This window comes from Merops nubicus, unplaced genomic scaffold (assembly GCF_000691845.1).
Source record: "Merops nubicus isolate BGI_N331 unplaced genomic scaffold, ASM69184v1 scaffold22158, whole genome shotgun sequence".
NCBI classification, from domain to species: Eukaryota; Metazoa; Chordata; class Aves; order Coraciiformes; family Meropidae; genus Merops; species Merops nubicus.
Window position 1 is genome coordinate 44,606 of NW_008625473.1, and position 16,688 is coordinate 61,293.

The following is a 16,688-nucleotide window of genomic DNA, read 5'->3' on the forward strand; positions in this document are numbered from 1 at the left end:
TATCCAGTTCTGAACATTGACTCTGCACAGAGTACATTAGAAATAAATTTTGAAAGAATTATCTACTGCTTGACACACATCTGGGGTGTATGGCCTTTATGAAGTGCATTACCAGGACAGGAGTTGGGTGGCAACTATCATCATTTCACTATTTAGTGTGTAAACAGTGATGACAAATAGAACTTGAACACCTAGTAATTTGTAACAGTATTTGACTAAGAGTGATCTGTGCTTTTTTGATTGTAAGGATGCAAATTGTGCTGAAGATCCTCTCCTCTTCCAGAATCCTTTGTGCATACGTACATCTATCCATCTATATATGCATGAGTACTTGGCCTGTGTAAGCAGGAGAGAAAATAGCTTGCTGAGATCTGATCTTATATTCTTGGTGTAAATATTCTTGTGCTCTCCCTTCCTTTGTTGTTGTGCTAACAGCTGCCATCCTCTGAACAGGGAGCACTGGAGCATGAAGGGAGATGGGCGGAGGGGAATCTCCCATGCTGTGTGCAAATGTACCATAATTGTTTACGTTCGTTCTGTGTTCAACTGTGAGTGCAAATCTTGTAACTCTTCACATCTGTTTGGGGCGTTTTCATCCAAGTATGTGACAAAACTTTAATGAATAGCTCCTTTTACAGTTAAGTTTTAATAGCCTGGTGTAATTGAGGAGAAACTGATACATTGGATGATAAGCTCTGAAAGCGACTGGCTGGCTGAGTGAGTCCAGTTTTGGGTGACTGGGTTAAGATACTCATGAGCTGTTTTCATAGGAGCTGCATATCTTCTAAGTCTGATTGTTAATGGGGATTTCAGGAGTTTGTATCCTAGATGGCTAGGTCATAGAATTATAGAATGGGTTGGGTTGGAAGGGACCTTAAAGATCATCTAGTTCCAGCTCCCCTGCCATGAGCAGGGACACCTCCCACTAGATCAGTTTGCTCAAAGCCCCGTTCAACCTGGCCTTGAACACTTCCAGGGTGGGGGCATCTACAACCTCTTTGGAAAGCCTCTTCCAGTGTCTCACCACCCTCACTGTGAAGAACTTCCTCCTACGATCTAAATCTACCCTCTTCCAGTTTGAAGCTATTACCCCTCATCCTATCACTACAAGCTCTTGTAAAAAGTCCCTCCCCGGTTTTCTTGTAGGCCCCCTTTAGGTCTTGTTGGCTGAAATGAGCACGAGTGTCTATAGTCACCGTTAATCAATGGGAAATTCCAAAAATGTTTGATTGCAAGAAACTTAGTCATATCTGAGGTGATATTTGATAGAGAGCGAAACACGGCTCTGTGCCTTAAATACAAATGAGGCTTTCTGCTTTCTATTTGAGTTTTTAATATTCATTTTAGAAGATGGAATGAACAAGGTAATCAATTTAACTAGCCATTACCCTGAGGTATTTTCTTTATTCTTCACATACATACCACTCTACTTCCCATTTATGCCCTTTGTCTTCTTCTACTACTGACAGTGGTTTCTCTGACCCAAGTTAATTTAGGAGTTGTGATGAGGTTTTGGTTAATTGTGGGCCTAGAAATCTAACATTCTGAGATTTCTAATCTGTCTGTCACACTCATTGCTCATTTGATTGTTCTTTGTTAACGCCTTGGAGTTCCTACTGGGATTTTTGACACTTGGAAGTTGAACTTGTTTATCTTTTGCACAGAAAACTTAGTTGACATTTTGCTAGAGGCTGATAGCAAGGACAACAACAAAAATAATCTCCAATCAACAACTTTTACAACAAGTTGGTCGGGAAGCAACACCCATGCTGTGCATTTACTGACTAGCCCTCAGACCAGACATGCAGCCGTTTCCAACCGCTCGGCAATCGATTTTTGTTAGAGGCAGCAGCTCTGCACAAATGGGAGCTCTAATAGGTGTCTCTGCCTCCTGGGGTGGGTCTCTCTTCCTTTGCTTACGTATGGGCAGTGCTGACCTTCAGATACTTCCTCACCTCTTGACTCTGACCTCTTAGGATGACGACAATTCAGAATGCAAGCATCCCAAAAATGTAGAGGTAGACGTAGAAGACGTTATCACCCATGTTTCAGGCCTGACTCTTTTCTGGAGGAAGGGGTCATTTCTTGGTATGATCGACCGCTCACCTGTGGACCTCTGCTCTGTGCACCCTGCAATGCCTGTTTTCATGGGTGTGGTGATGAAAACTCTTGGTGAGTCTTTCCTTAGGTTCCTACTTATTTATTTAATAGCTCTTCACTGTGGTGTTCTGTCTGTGGGTACTTTGTACTTTTAAAAACAGAAGCAAACATGCCATGTTAGCTACAGTAGATAAAGCAACTGTGTAAATATACAGTGACCACACTTTTGAGGCCCTTTGTTGGAACAACAGTGTTTATGAATGATTCCCATGTTCCTCAGCAACCAGTCCTGGCACGGGAGGTCCACCTTTTGATTCTGCTTCTGGGCCCACTCCTACCTTTCTGGCTCAGGCTTCCTGGGCACAGGTGGAGGATAGGTCTTTGCCCTCTATTTTTTTTTCCACTCCTCTCCTTTCTCAGACAAAAAGATTTCTCTGGGATAGACTATTGGTGGCTGGTCTTTGTAGATAAGAATTGGATAGTAGGGAAGCACCTCATCCTTGTGGTGCACAAGATGTGCGTGGGGATAGTCAGAGCTGCTTCCTTGCTGTAGTTCCTTCCTCAGGTGCTGGTCCTTGCAGTTCTGTAGTTTTGCTTTTCAGACTTGTCTTTTTGGTGCAGAATTAAAGGTCTAGCAAGACAGGGGTCCTGGGCGTAGGCTCTGCTGTGAGGATTTGCATGAATGCAAGAAGTCCTTTTAGGTGCATCCTTTTCCCTGAACTAAAATCAATGTTTTTCTTAAGTAATTAATCAGGGTGTGACCACAATGTTCCTGCAAACTTCCCTGAGAGTGATGCGGTGCCTCCATCCAGGCCAGCCAGTCCTGGGCGTAAGCGGCAGCAGGTCAGCGTGTCCCTTGCCTTGGCCTGCCCTGGCTCAGAAGGAGACATTAAGAGGGAGCTCTCGTTTGCCTGTGTGTGAAGCAGAGTACTACTTTTATTGCCTGCTGACTCCTGGGACCAAGCCAGGGGCTGCACCGCAGGGTCCAGCACACAGAGGGAAGCTGCTGAGCTCCTGTGGGACAGTGGAGACTTCTTGATGTTCGGGCTCTTCAGAGCAGCTAGTCTTGCGTGGTGCTTTTGGACTGCGGCCTGGTGCCTTTTCATCTCCTCCACAAGGAATCTATAAGTGCACCACAGTCACACACACGATAATGTGTTGGTTACCCATGTTTGCAAGAGCTGCAAATTTTTTGTTGTTGTTTCTTGTATAAATACTAACAGATGTAACCAGTGGACTCCATGAAAGATCAGCATGAGGAAGGGAGCATTTGCATTTAAACCCCAACTAAATATATCAACACAAATAAACATTTTAACAAGAGGCAATCCATAAACAGTGTTGGGAGAGTGCTCTTTAGAGGCCTAGCTTTTTTTATTTCCTCTATTTTGTTCTCTGACAGATGGCAAATGTACAAAAGGAGGATTTCAGTGGTGGTTTGTGGAGCTGTTGTTAGACTGCATCTCTAACAGGTTATTTTTCATTTTCTCAGTGCCAGCCCTTTGAGGACAGCCTGGTTCTATCATCTTCATTTTAGTTTAATGTTCTTTAGACATTAATGGTATTGAAACAGGGAGGAGAAAAGAGGGAAGTGCAATCATACACAATTATATAACTCCTTGTGGAACAGTAGTTACGAAGGATGCAACTCAGTTACCTGTACATAAGAGCAAGGGGCCATTTTTATACTTAAGGATATCTAGGACATACACAGGCTGGCAGATGCAACAACCAGCAGCAGACCTGAGACCTTCTTACAGAAGCCACTGGATCCTGCTGTGTCCTAAATGGCAGTAGAAATCTGGACTGTTAGGGAAAATTGTGCAGCGTCTCGGGCACCTGTGGGCAAGGCATCCTTTTAGCCTTCCTACTGATTTGCTGTGGAAGAAGGGATGACTGCTCTGTGCCTTAGTTTTTCTGGCAAAAAAGCAGGGGTGATACTCTTCAGAGCTGCTACCAGGAACATTTTTTTTTCCCTCTTTGTTCTGAATTTATATACTCTCTGCCCTTCTACTGTGGGGAAATAAGGTTTGCTGCAATTTTTTAAAGTAGTTGGCAGGATATGCAACTCATTGCAAATCATAAAATAAATTCCCTTGTGGTCATGTTGCTTCTTTTTACTTAAATGGTCTTCTACTGCCATTTATTCAATAAATTCACTAACAGCTGAAGTATTTGAGATAGAGGAGACAAAACCCTTTAACAGTTAGGGCTCCAACAGAGACTTCTACAGAGCCTTTTCATTTTGCGTATACCATCTTGATGCAACAGCAGATCATCCAGACTATCATTAACCCTTTGGGCAGTAGGAAAGATTATGCAATTATCTGTGTCCGTTTTCCTATGTTTTTCATGGTACCACTAGACTGTAAAATGTCCTTACCTGTGGTTTTATCCGTATAACAGATGAGAAAAAGAGCTCTGGGTGAGTCTTGCTTCACAGTTTGTTTTCCCCCCCAGCCCAGTAAATCAGCCCACTGAAATTAATAACTTCTGGGAGGACTCACTGAGATTTACTTTCTTTGTATTTTAAGTTGTTGTCTAGAAACATAGTTTGTACCATGCTACCAGTGCTAGGAGCAGCTTTACAAAAAGATAAGATAGTACCATCAGTCTCTGCTCCATTTGTTGTGTCTTGTCCTGCAATTCGGGGAGCCTGGGGGGAGGAACAGATGGAGGACCATCTCTTCTACAGAAGCATGGGTGAAGCAATAGTTGCCTCTTCGAGCAGCTACATTTCTCAGACACTTCCTGAGCAGAAGCTGCCAGTCCCTGTCACAGCTCCAGCGAGCGACCAGAGCCCTCTGTAAACACAGCAGCTCGCCCTGTGCGAAGGTGTGCGAGGAGAGGAGACGAGCACCGAGCTGCATCGGGCCTCAGACCTCCCCAGCCAGGCGCTGCCTCCCTCGCTCCCGTCCCCCCTTCCAGGAAACCACGGCTGCCTCTGTTATCCACACCCTGCTCACCCAGTGAAAGAGCCCTGGGCTTCAGTTTCCACTTCAAAGGCGGTGCTGGCTGCCGCGTTGGAGATGGAGCCCGATAATTTTGGTTATGAGTGGCTGGTATGTTCCTCCGGCTGGAATTACTGCTGGTGGAGGCGCTTTGCAGAGTGAGGTCATCTCCATGGAGGGAGGGCAGAGCTGGAAAAAAGAGTTCCCTTGCAGTGCTCTGCCCTTGTGGTGAGACCACCTCTAAGAGATCCCGTGCCAGTCATTTCTGGGCTTCTCCGCAGCTGCTCTTTGAGAAGGTGCCAGCTGCTGCCAACTGGGATGGTGGTTTTTGTGCTCTCTCCACGAATAATTGAAATCAGGGAAACCTGCGGGATCAGGTTCTATAAGAAGAGAAAGGAAGAAATGTTGCGCTACCACTGCACGCCACTGTAAAGCCAATAGCTTATGAATCTCTCAAAAGAAGCCATTTGGCCCAGTCCGACTGGTATGTGCAACTGTATTTTTAGATTTACAGTGAGGTAGCACTGGAAGAAACCAACAACTTGGGATTTGGGGTTTGGGTGTTGTAGGCAGTGGCTTGTGCAATAGCACAGCTACTCAGAGCATCTCTTGAAGTGTAACTGTGCTTGCTCATTCCGTGGTTAGAGTGCAGGAAGTTTGTGTTGGTGTGTGTGTGGTGGGCTTTTTTTTTAATTTGAAAGGTTTTGGTAAAGTAATAGACAGGTCATAGGAAATGACGCAGCTGCTAGCTAATCCCTGGATTTGTCCTCTGCTTTCTTCTAAACTGCAGCATTTACTTTAAAAAGTTGTTAGGCATCTGTACAAACCAAAGTGCAAATGTATGTCTTATATTTTGGAATCAAAACTACCCTGTCTTATTTTGAACCTTTGAGAAAAGTGATCTAGAGTTTTAATTACACTTTCCAGCCACGTAAATTGCAGAGATAATTGTATACATCAGCACTGTCTGACCTAGTTCTGCTCCTGTGCCTTTCATCTGTGGATCTCCAAGTGCCTTACAAAGAAAATCCTTTCATACTAGAAGATGGGGAACCTGGGGCACAGAGAAGCAAAGCGACTATCCACCCTGACAGTGAGTGACCCCGAGGGGAAGCAAGGTCCTCTGAGTCACGGCGGGCTAAGTGGCACTTGGGCTTTGTACAGCTGCCCACTGTTACTGAGCACTCACATACCCTTGCACTACGTGCTGTGTAACTGCATGCCTGTCTTTTTCTAGAAGACCTGCCTTTCATTTCTTCTAACTGAATGAACGTCCTTCTAAGGACTACTCTAACTGAATAATTTCCTCCTGAGCCTCTCAGATTTTGTTACGGTTTGTGGTTCTGGAGATTGCTGTTGCATATAAGTTAGGTGTGTAGTTTCTGTTGGGTTTTATGTTTCCTTTGATGCCTGTAACACATCCCATTTTCTGTAGAGCTGGCAGTAGGATAGTAGGGGAGCAAAGAGTTGTGTTGCACTTAATTTTATGATGCCATTTACAGAAAGTGGCTGGTGAAATAGTGGTTTCACTGACATACAGATACGTGACGTAGGTAAATAATCCCACATATGGTTAGCCGAGGCTTTGCTTCTCTAAGTAGAGAGTGGTTTTCAGCTGCAATGTTTTGCAGTGTGTAAGCTGATCTTTTTCTGAAATTGAAATCAGAAGAGGACTTTCTGATAGGGATCAGTGGCAGTTGCACATTGCTCTGAAATGTATCTGTTTTAGTCCTGATGAAAGATGTTTATCTGCTTTCAGAATCCAATCTCTCTGTTTATCGACAGCGCTGGAGTATCAACAATGCATTCTCTCACTACTGCATGTCCCATCCCTTGCTCACTGGGGACAGCGTGGAAGGTCAGAGATGCTTTAACACTCCTGACCCAATTTTTCCTTTGGCTGTTCTGACTTCGCTCATCACTGACGGTCCACACCAAGCACGGTTGTGCTAGATAGTGATTATGACCAGTCTCTTTCGTGTGGAGGCAAATATGCTGGGCTTTTGTGTTTGCTATGTTGCAAGATTTCAGCACAAAGAAATTAAGTAGGATAGAGAAAGAGATTTCGAGGCAGGATGACGTTGATTTCCTTCTGTTCATTGATAGCCAGCTGTCACTTTGCAAAGCCCCAGTGTTGTGTTCCTAACAAGAGCTTTCAGATCAAGAGCAAGAATGCAAATGCCATCGCCTGTCCTGGGGGGTATGTTTCTCCCTTATTTCTCTACCACTTTATGTAATTCCAAGTGAAACCTGCTCCGTGCCCTCGCTTGCAGTACTGCCACGCATGTTGGTGGCTGAGATGTGCATCTTGTGTGGCCTAAGGATGTAGTAGCCTGTGCTTGATTGCCGTTGAATGAAACGAACTATTAACACTGTTTGAACTCATCTGCACTTGTGTGTTGAGTTCTTGGTCAAAACAAGAGGCTCCATTTGCTGTCATAAGGTAGGAAGTGGCCTACAGTTATGTCAGCAGTAGTGGTGAGTTGGGGGGACAAGCGGGGTGCCCTGCTTTCAGGATATTGCTGGTATCTGTGCTTTAATACCCAGACCCAGCTCTGGCAGCTTGCCACTCCTATGGAGAGCCAATCCCAACAACCTCTGTTGAAGAGCTGAGGGGTGGCTGTGCCTGTGAGGATGTGGAACTTGCAGGCTGGACGGTTGCTTTGTGAGAATGGCACGAAGCGTAAGCTTGTACAGCACCACGTTATGAGTAGTGCTGTCTTTCCTTTTGCCAAGTTCATTTAGGCAGTTTAAGAAAACAAAGTAAGCTCAGCTGTTGCAGGCTACTTTAAGGCATCTTATGTGTGAAAGGATTTTATTTTGGCAGATTCTTCAAACTGGAGCTATGCATTTCTCACTGAATAAAGACAAAGCGGCTATCTCTCTGTGACAGCAAGTGGGTTTGGGTCATTTATTTTTTGTATTTGACATTCTTGGTTTCCTCTGGCCAAGAATTAAAGTAACCCTCTGAAGAGAAGAGGCAGATTCTGAGATGCTTCAAAATAAGCTAAGCAAGAAAGTCTGCAGGTAGCCAGTGATACAGTCTAAGGCATGGCCTAAAGGAAGGTGTATGAAACCTAGAAACCCTCAAGAGCCTTAAAGGTCAAAGCAACCTGCTAAAATCAGCAGGATGGATTGCTGGAGGCCAGGGCAAAGCTGCCAGAAATGCGTGCTGGTCAAACTTAGCAGCTCCTCTCCATTGTCATGCAATTAAAACACTTTTGATTTTTCAGGTTTGGTTGTTTGAAAGGTCTGCCTCTTCCCCCTGGGACATGTTTAGCTGCAGATGTTTGTGAGATGACAGTAGCTCTCTCGGTACATTCACTGACTCTGTGCTTGCTGGAGTAACCTGTGCTGAGCCCTGCTCAGGCAGCACAGCTTGCTGCATGCAGGGTCAATCTTTTATCTTATTTGCACGGCTGGCCAAAGATCAGGCCACTTTTCACACCAAACCTGAAACCAGAGGCTTGCTCGCTGCAGATTTTTCTCTTTCTCAGGGAATAAGGAGCTGAAAGTCCAGTTGCTGACGTCTTTCAGCTTCTGCTGAAGCAATTAGGGAGTGCTAGCTGCAGGGTTCAGCTCTGCCCTCGCTGGTCCTGGAAGGCTACGTGAGGGAGGCAGCTCTTCGATTGAAAGTGGTTTCATAATCTTTGATGGGAAAGCAGACCACATCACTGCAAAGGAACATCTTCAAAAGTCGTGCATCACCACACTGATACAGAGTGGTAATAGAGCCTCTCTCCACCCTTGGGTGCTTTGCTGGTGTGAGGAGACGATACTGCTGGAATGTGGAGACTTGGTTGGTGTGTAAAACATTCAGGACTCTCCTCAGAGGGGGACTTGCCTCTGGGACTGAGCGCTGGGCTGAGTTGTCTGCGTGTCACTGGAGCTGCCTCTGCTGTGACCTGTGGTGGTACCTCCTGGCTGGGGAGCTCGCTGGCACCTGAGCTTCCTGAGAAGTCAAAAGCTGAATGCACAGAGCCAGCTGCTGTTAGCACCCTGAAGAGACATGAGGGGTCTCTTGTCCTGAACCAGGCTGTCAGCGTTACAGGCTTCATCTGATACTAAATTGATAATGAAAAAAACCCACCCTGCCTCCAGTAGATGGATTGCAGCCATATATTGAAATTATCTGGTTTCTTCTTTTTCCTCAACTTAAGCATTTGCAAAAAAGTGTTTCTTTTTGTGTTATATATTCTTGACCTAAGCTTTTTTCTTTGGAGTTCAGAGTCTCATAAACAAAACATATGTGTCACCAGAGCTTACTGGCCAAAAATCAACATTATGCTACCTGCTGTCATTGCTTTGTGGAACGCAGCACAAAAAGCTGAGGAATAACCTGAATGAGAGCTAGTGAATCAAAATGGGAAAGACAAAACAGCACTCCTAAGAATTATTAGTGTCAGTTGTAAGATTCATTTTTCCCTCATGTTGAAAAAGAAAGATAGATGTTAGAATTCAGGAAAAAAACCCGCGCTTTTATTTAACAAAAATAAAGCTACTGTTTAAGTGTTAGTTTTAAATGGGAGGCAAAGCCTGAAACCACAGGCCTTGTGTGTGTGCACAGTGTTGCAAAAGAAAAAAGTGACTGCCAAGCACAGCATACCCAAACTTCAGAAGCAAGTGTTCAGAGAGTCTGCCCAAAAATGTACAGTGAAATCTGAAAAGTATGCTGTGCCTTTTTTCACTATTCTTTTTAAGCATGTGGAGAGTGGATGTTAAACTCTCCTCATGTGTGTTTAAGGTTGCTATCTCAAACTCAGACCCTGTGTACAGGCATATTCTGCTTAGCAGTGGAAGTGTTTGCTGGAGTACGTTCAGAGAGCCTAGATACTGACTGGGTGTTGCTAAAATTTTCCTTGCTGCTTTTTAAACAGTTGCTCATCTGCACAAATTAAGTTCTGTAGTTACTTGTCTTTTGACATTGTAGACATCAAACTTCAAAGGCTTGCTTGACTGCCAGATAAAATATTGCCATCCTTTTATTTCTAATAGTCCCTAAAATGAAAGAGTATTGTAGGTTCTGAGCTGAAAGGAGTAAGTCTTGATCGTGTTGGAATACAACTGGAATGAGAAGTCTCATTTGCTCTTTGAGAATAATTTATAAAGAAGTTGAGTGGAGCAGGAGAGATGACATGAGTTTTCTGTTTTGCAGTATTGAAATAATTAGCTCATAATTGAAAAATGAGCCTGATTCTGCAGACACATAATTTGTTATTTAGCCTAATACAAACACACTGTTCTAACAGAAGAGGATTAAAACATCCAGCAAGGGACTATTTTCAGTTCTGCTTGGTGTCACCATATGGTGATTTTACTCTTGAATTTTCTGTGAATATGAGTTATGCATGAGTTATGAGGTGCAGTATTGTAGAATCAGAGCACAAAAGACCTGCCACTACTTTTGCCACATCAGTGGTTTCAGTTTTTTGGTCTTTGTGCCCCGTTCAGGATTTTAAGGCTTATATTTGAATAGTAGCCATACAAAGTTGTCCTACATTACCGTCTTCTGATAGAAGAGATATTGTTGCATGTTTTTGATGAATTCTTGCCAACATCTGAGAAAGCATAATTTCTGATCAGTCCCACTGGATTTGCAAATTTACTGTTCTGTTTGCTGGAGATGTATGTTGCTAGAAAAAAGAACAAGGTTGCAAATTTATTTGATTGAAGTTTTTGCACTTTTTTCTCTCTACTTTCACCATATCTGATGAGTGTTGCTAAACATTAAGTATTGTTTCAGATTAGTGAACGGAGAGACCTGTAAGAACTGATGAGCTCACTTAGTAAGGTTTTGTACTGTGAACTGCAGGCTCTTGCTGAGAGCAGCAGAGTGGCTGTGTGTCCTCAGCTGTGATTGCCATTAGCTCTGCGTGTCCAGTGCATTATACAGCACTAATTAATATTAAAAAACAAAGCTAATCTTACCCTATGAAATATGAGAGGTTTTTCTTGTATTTCTAAGAATTTTATCAAGTATAGACTTCTTTAGCATGGGGTTAGTTTTGTCTTGGGCACTCCAGTGAACCAGGGTGCTAGGGAGAGGGCAAGACTCCTGCTAACACTGGGAGAGGTGACTGCTACTACTGCTGCTGTTTGCCAGTTCTGTAAACCCCAATTTAAAGTCTGCTAAAGCCTGCTTGATGTCAAAACTTGGAGATCCTGTGTTCTCAAAGATGTTTCTGTTAACATCCAAACGTGAGCAGAGAGGAATGTGTGCTGGGTAGCACTGGATGCTGGCGGGATGTGCACAGGCCTGGCCAGCTGAGCAAGCTAGATCAGAAGTGCAGCTTCTGCCATGAGTGTCTGTTTTCTGGGCAGTGATCTGGCTGGGCTTGGTTCTGGTGACATGGTGAAATACCAAGGTTGGGACATGGTAAAGAAAGCAGGGCACCCGATTCTGGGTCTTGGCATCTGATTCACTGAGGGCTGCGTTTTCTTCCTTGGGCTTAAGTTCGAGTGTTCATGGGAAGTGGGGAAATGAGACTCAGGTCATCTTATTAAATTGTCAGGTTTCATTTGTGGTTTAAATGATATCCCTAGAGCATTTTGGGGCCATTCAGGAGAAAAAGGAAGATGCAGGAGTGTGTGCATCTTGTTTTCCATGATTCTACACTATATTTACTCTACTTTTGTATTTACATAACTCAGAGGGATTTCTTTTAGCCTCTTGAATTCTGTCTGTAGTCCGAACTCACACCTTTGATGCTTTCCTTTGTGTTGAGCTTAGACTTGGTTACAGCTCAAGACAAAAGTGTCAGCCTCTGATTAGTCACATAGAGCATAACCTGAGTCATCTCCATCCTCAGCTGGGTTCAGTCTCAGCCTTCTTAAAGCTGTGCTGAGGGTTGAGCTGCTGATTTTCTGTCTCCAAACGATGTCAGTGCATATTAATGAATGTCATTAATGGATTAAAATGCTTCATGAGATGACTAAGATTTCAAGGATTCGAGTATAATGACATAGAAACTGCTGATCATCTGTGTCTGATTTGGATTGTGGCTGGGAATTGTCTGATAGCTCTCATCCAAGATTCCTGTAGAACTGTTATTTCAAAGGCTTTTTAATTAGGTGTTGCGGAGAGCAATTGTGTGATGTAGATTATTAGGGAAAAAATAAATTCCGTAAAGCTTCGGTCACTGTTGTTTTTCTTTTTTTACCCTAGACCTTCAGCACGTGTGAACTGCATCAGGCTACTCTGAACAGGTTGAATGCTAAGAGGACCAGCAAAGTCAAGGGTTAGCATTCATGCTGCAGTGACTAGTGATATGTAGGACTGTGTGTGTGTGTGTGTGTGTGTGTGTATTCCTTAAGCATTGGGATTTGGGTAGTAAAAGTGTCATCTTCAGCTCCCCTCATCCAACATTTTAATGGTCTGACATGGCTCTTTATGCTTTTGTGTCTGGGAAGGCTGATGGACAGTTCTCATAACGTGTCTTGTCAATAGCTCTGTGTACTTGTCCTGGCTGTGTTGAAAGTCTGGGCTGCTTAGTTCTCAGGAAGGACAATGCTGTTGCCATTCTCCTTTGTCCTAGTATGATGTTTTGCTGCCAGGAAACCAGAACGGGCGCAGCATTAGTCAAGGACCGTAGTTTTTAACGCCTGAGAAGAAACATTGTGATTGTCCAGTCTGACGTCTTCAAAACCTCATCCAGTGAGTTTTACGTTGAGTTGTAATTTGCAGTTCACTAGCTTTTCATTCTGTTCATGAATGTGTGAGGGACTAGATGACGAGTTTAGGGGTTGAATCTCAGCTCTTTACTCATAGGATGAAGGTTGTTGCAACCACTGGTTGCTTGTCTCCAGAAGTGGCTGCAGGATCTGGACTTCTAAATGAAACACACCAACAGTTTTCCTAATTCAAGCTTATTTAATATATATATAATATATATATATTTAATCTAACACTAGATTACTGCCAGGATTACATGTGTAGACCGTGTGTCAGGAAGGGCTGTTAGAATTCAGGGACATCTACAGTACATCTGCTGCCATTAAGGCATTACTGCTGCATCGCTGCCTCTCGCAGGGGCCACAGCAGCAGGCTGGAACATAGTGTAACCTCTCAAATGAATGATATACTGGAAAGTGACTGAAAATTTTGATGAAAATATTAATAAAAGTAAAAGACTAGAGAGGCTGATGACTAGGTGTATCTGCCTTGTAACTGGGCATGTAGAGACATTGTGCTGAGATGAGATAAAGAAGAAAATGGGAGACAAGGCAAGAATTTCAGAGGTGTGGTTTGGCACTGGCCTTTGGGGCTGAGCTCGTAATGCTCTGATATGCACAAGATACACTTTTGGCAGTTGCACCTTTGAAAATATGATGCTCTTTCTTCATGCCTAATCCTTGCATCACAGGAATGACTCTGAATGTGCAGTAAAGCCTTTGATCTGTACTTTGAGAGAGGTATTGGCAGAAAATTACTAGGATTGGCTATGGAGGTGTTAGGATGTGGATCAAACTGAAACTTCATGTTGGTAATTTGGATCTGGTGCTTTTTATTTTGCAAAAAGCAGGATTTGAGGTTAAGGTTGTGAACTTAAAGCATGTTCCTTGGCTGTTCTCTGAACTTTTGAGTTGGGTTTAGTGATCCAAAAGTCTTGCAAAGTGTTGGGAGTATTTGGAAATAATCTGCTACAGTGTTTCTAAGTGTTGAATTTAGTTTTAGTTTCTGTTTTATTAATTTCCAGTAAGAGCTGGTAATTTGCTGCATGGAAACAAGAGTAGAGTCTGATTCAGAATTCAAAGTTATATATTTTAAAATTATATACTTTTCAGAAACAGAAAGCAAAAAGGTCTTTCTCAGCAGGATGCAGGCTAGAGAAAAAGGCAGAGGTTGCTTTATTATGCAAGCTTTATGTTTCCTTTCCAATAATAATACTTTTCTAAACTGCCTTGATAATGTCTGGTTGAAGCTTGCTGATCACTCGGGTGTTTTTCAGAGGTGAACATGGATGCTGTGCCTTATTTTAAGATGCTTTCTATTTGACCAGTTACTTTGTGTCTGGGGAAACGATTAATAAGCAATCTCTATATTAGGCATTCTTCTTTAAATGTTACCAAGTAAGGTGTAAGTAGGAAAATGAAGCTGTTAGATTTTTCATGTCCAAGCTTTCCTACTAGTTCTGCTGTGGTTGTTATTCTGATAAGCCAGATTTTTCTCTGTGGTTAGTAGTAATAGTGCCGTGATGTTCTGTTAATGCTGGAGTAATAGGCAGCCAAAGCAATTAGAGGGAAGCTGATATTAGCAGCAAGTTCAAATGTACCTTTTGTTCAGCCATGCCCAGTGAGAGCTGAGTTTATCAAATAAAGTATTTAGAAGCTGAAAGATGAGGAACACACCCATGCAGTTCAGCGTGATGGCTGTACTGGCTGTACTTGAGGGCTGCCTGTTGTGTCCCTGCCCCTGTGCCAGGGTGGGCGTGTAAGGCAGAGCTGTCCTCCCCGGGAGCCTGACTTGTGGGTGAGAGGGAGCAGGGCTCTTCTCTGCCACCCTGAAGGACTGTGTGCTGTGCCACAGCGGGGTCAGGCGGTGACCTTGTGGTACTTGTGGATTTGAATTACATAGGGGAGGGTGGGAATGGTTTTCCTGTGTTCTGGTTCCTGCCTTGGGTAGAGCTGATGCAAGCAGAAGTGGGCAAAACCCACAACGTGTGTTCAGGTATAGAGTTCAAACATAGGTCTAATTTGGAAGCTTTTGTCTTCTGCTAAGACCAAAATGTCATAGAGGGGAAGCAACTCATGATTTCATGAATGCTTGGAGTCTATGTCATAATACAGTGGTAGTTGCAAGTCCGTGCCAATTTGGATTCAGATTTAAATGTTAATGTTCTTGAGTAGCATTGGCCTTCTGGGAGCTTTCTGTTGAAAATCTGTGACTAGTTTAACTTTAGGCCATCAAGTCACTGAAGACCATTCAGATCTCCTTGGTAGAAATTTCTTGAACTAATAATAATAACTGGTTGTTGAGGCCAAAGCTCAGAGATGGTGCTCTTCTGTCTGAAAACTCAGTCTACACTGTTGCATTTGCAATATTTAAGGCTTTATAGAAACAAGCTATTCTCTTTAGGAATAGTAAATTAATAAAATAATCTTGACAGAGGGCAAGGAGGATGCTGCAGAATTATGCAGAGGAAAGCTGACTTCACAGTGGAATTGAGCTTGAAAACCTGAACTTAATTGGCAAGGGTGGGAGTTAAACCTGCAGCCATTGTGCTGACACAATCTGAAGGTCTAGCTTGACTAAAAGGCTGGAATTATTTTAAAGCAGATTTTGTTACAAAATTGGGAAGGAGAGAGGGGAGTCAACCTAGTCTAGTATGCAGAGCTGTTTTGTGGGAGGGTGTTTTTTCATTAAACTTATAACTATTAAGAGATGCTGTAAAAGCCAACTCTGTGGTGGTAGGTATCAGGCTACATGATTTTTTTTCTTTAAGCAGTAGCGTTGTGGCCATCTTTATGGTCTGAAAATATAAATGAGGCCAAGTAAATAGAGAGAATCCAGAAAGCCATCTGATATTTCCTACAGCCTAGGAAGTGCTTGTGTTGCTTCTTGCCTAGCATCACTCACTGCTGACGGGGTAAGTAAATGTTCACTTCCAAAATTGCATCACCTGGAGACGTATCTGCATGGTCTGGTGTGCTGTGCTGCGTGAGCACTTGCCTGGGCTCTTGAAACAATAGCAGGGAGGGCAGGTACCTCTGTTTCTTTGCCCATGTGTGAGCCCTGTGTCAGAGGAACTAAGTGAGTGTGTCTTGTTGAGGGCTGAAATATCCAGTTGGAATGGAAAATACTGTTGGAGGACTAAGGTTGCTTAGTTTTCCAAAAAGCAGCGTGAGAAGGAAGAGCTGTGCATAGTGCATTAGCATCTGACAAACAAGGCTTCTCTGGAAATGCATCTTTTTGGAGCCACATTCACTGTGATCCCTGGAGGGCTATTGCAATTCCTTGGAATTCTTCTCCAGCCTTTCAGGAGCCACCCAGATAAAAGGGTTTGCCAGTTTCACAGTGCCTGATTGTAGGGTTGCTCTTTGTTCTGCTTTTCAAAGTGTGTCTGTTGAGATGATGATAAGGACACCTTTCATGAACAGGTGCCAGTGTTTCACTTCAGACGCTCTTGTTTAGCTATCTTGAAAAATAACTTGCTAAGTTAATAAATGTATTGAAACAAATTTGTTAGTTGAGTATGCCAGTTTCTACCACTGCATTCTCTGTGAGCACATTGCCTTTATGATTTTAGCTAAATATTTAATGTTTTAAAACTAAAGAGAAAGTGTCACTTTAAATACTTTGTTGTGTCCTTCTGCATCATAAGGGAGCTTACGAAGGTAATTTAGGTTCTAACTGGTGCTCTGTGTCCTCTCTATTATGCATTCACCAGTCAACTGACACTTTTCTCAAATATTTACTCTGATATTTCACTGCAGTTGCCCTCTCCTTCTCCGTTCCCTCACCATCTCCCTTCCATGGAAGTATCACACATACTTCATTTACCCTCTATTTAAATAGCAGCACTCCCTTCTAGTACAAACAGTCAAGTCAGTCATTAAACAATGAGGAAGACCAATAGTGGAGGAGGCTATAGGTCAGGCCAGGAGTGGGCAAGTAGTTCTGCCGACGACTTCCTGCTG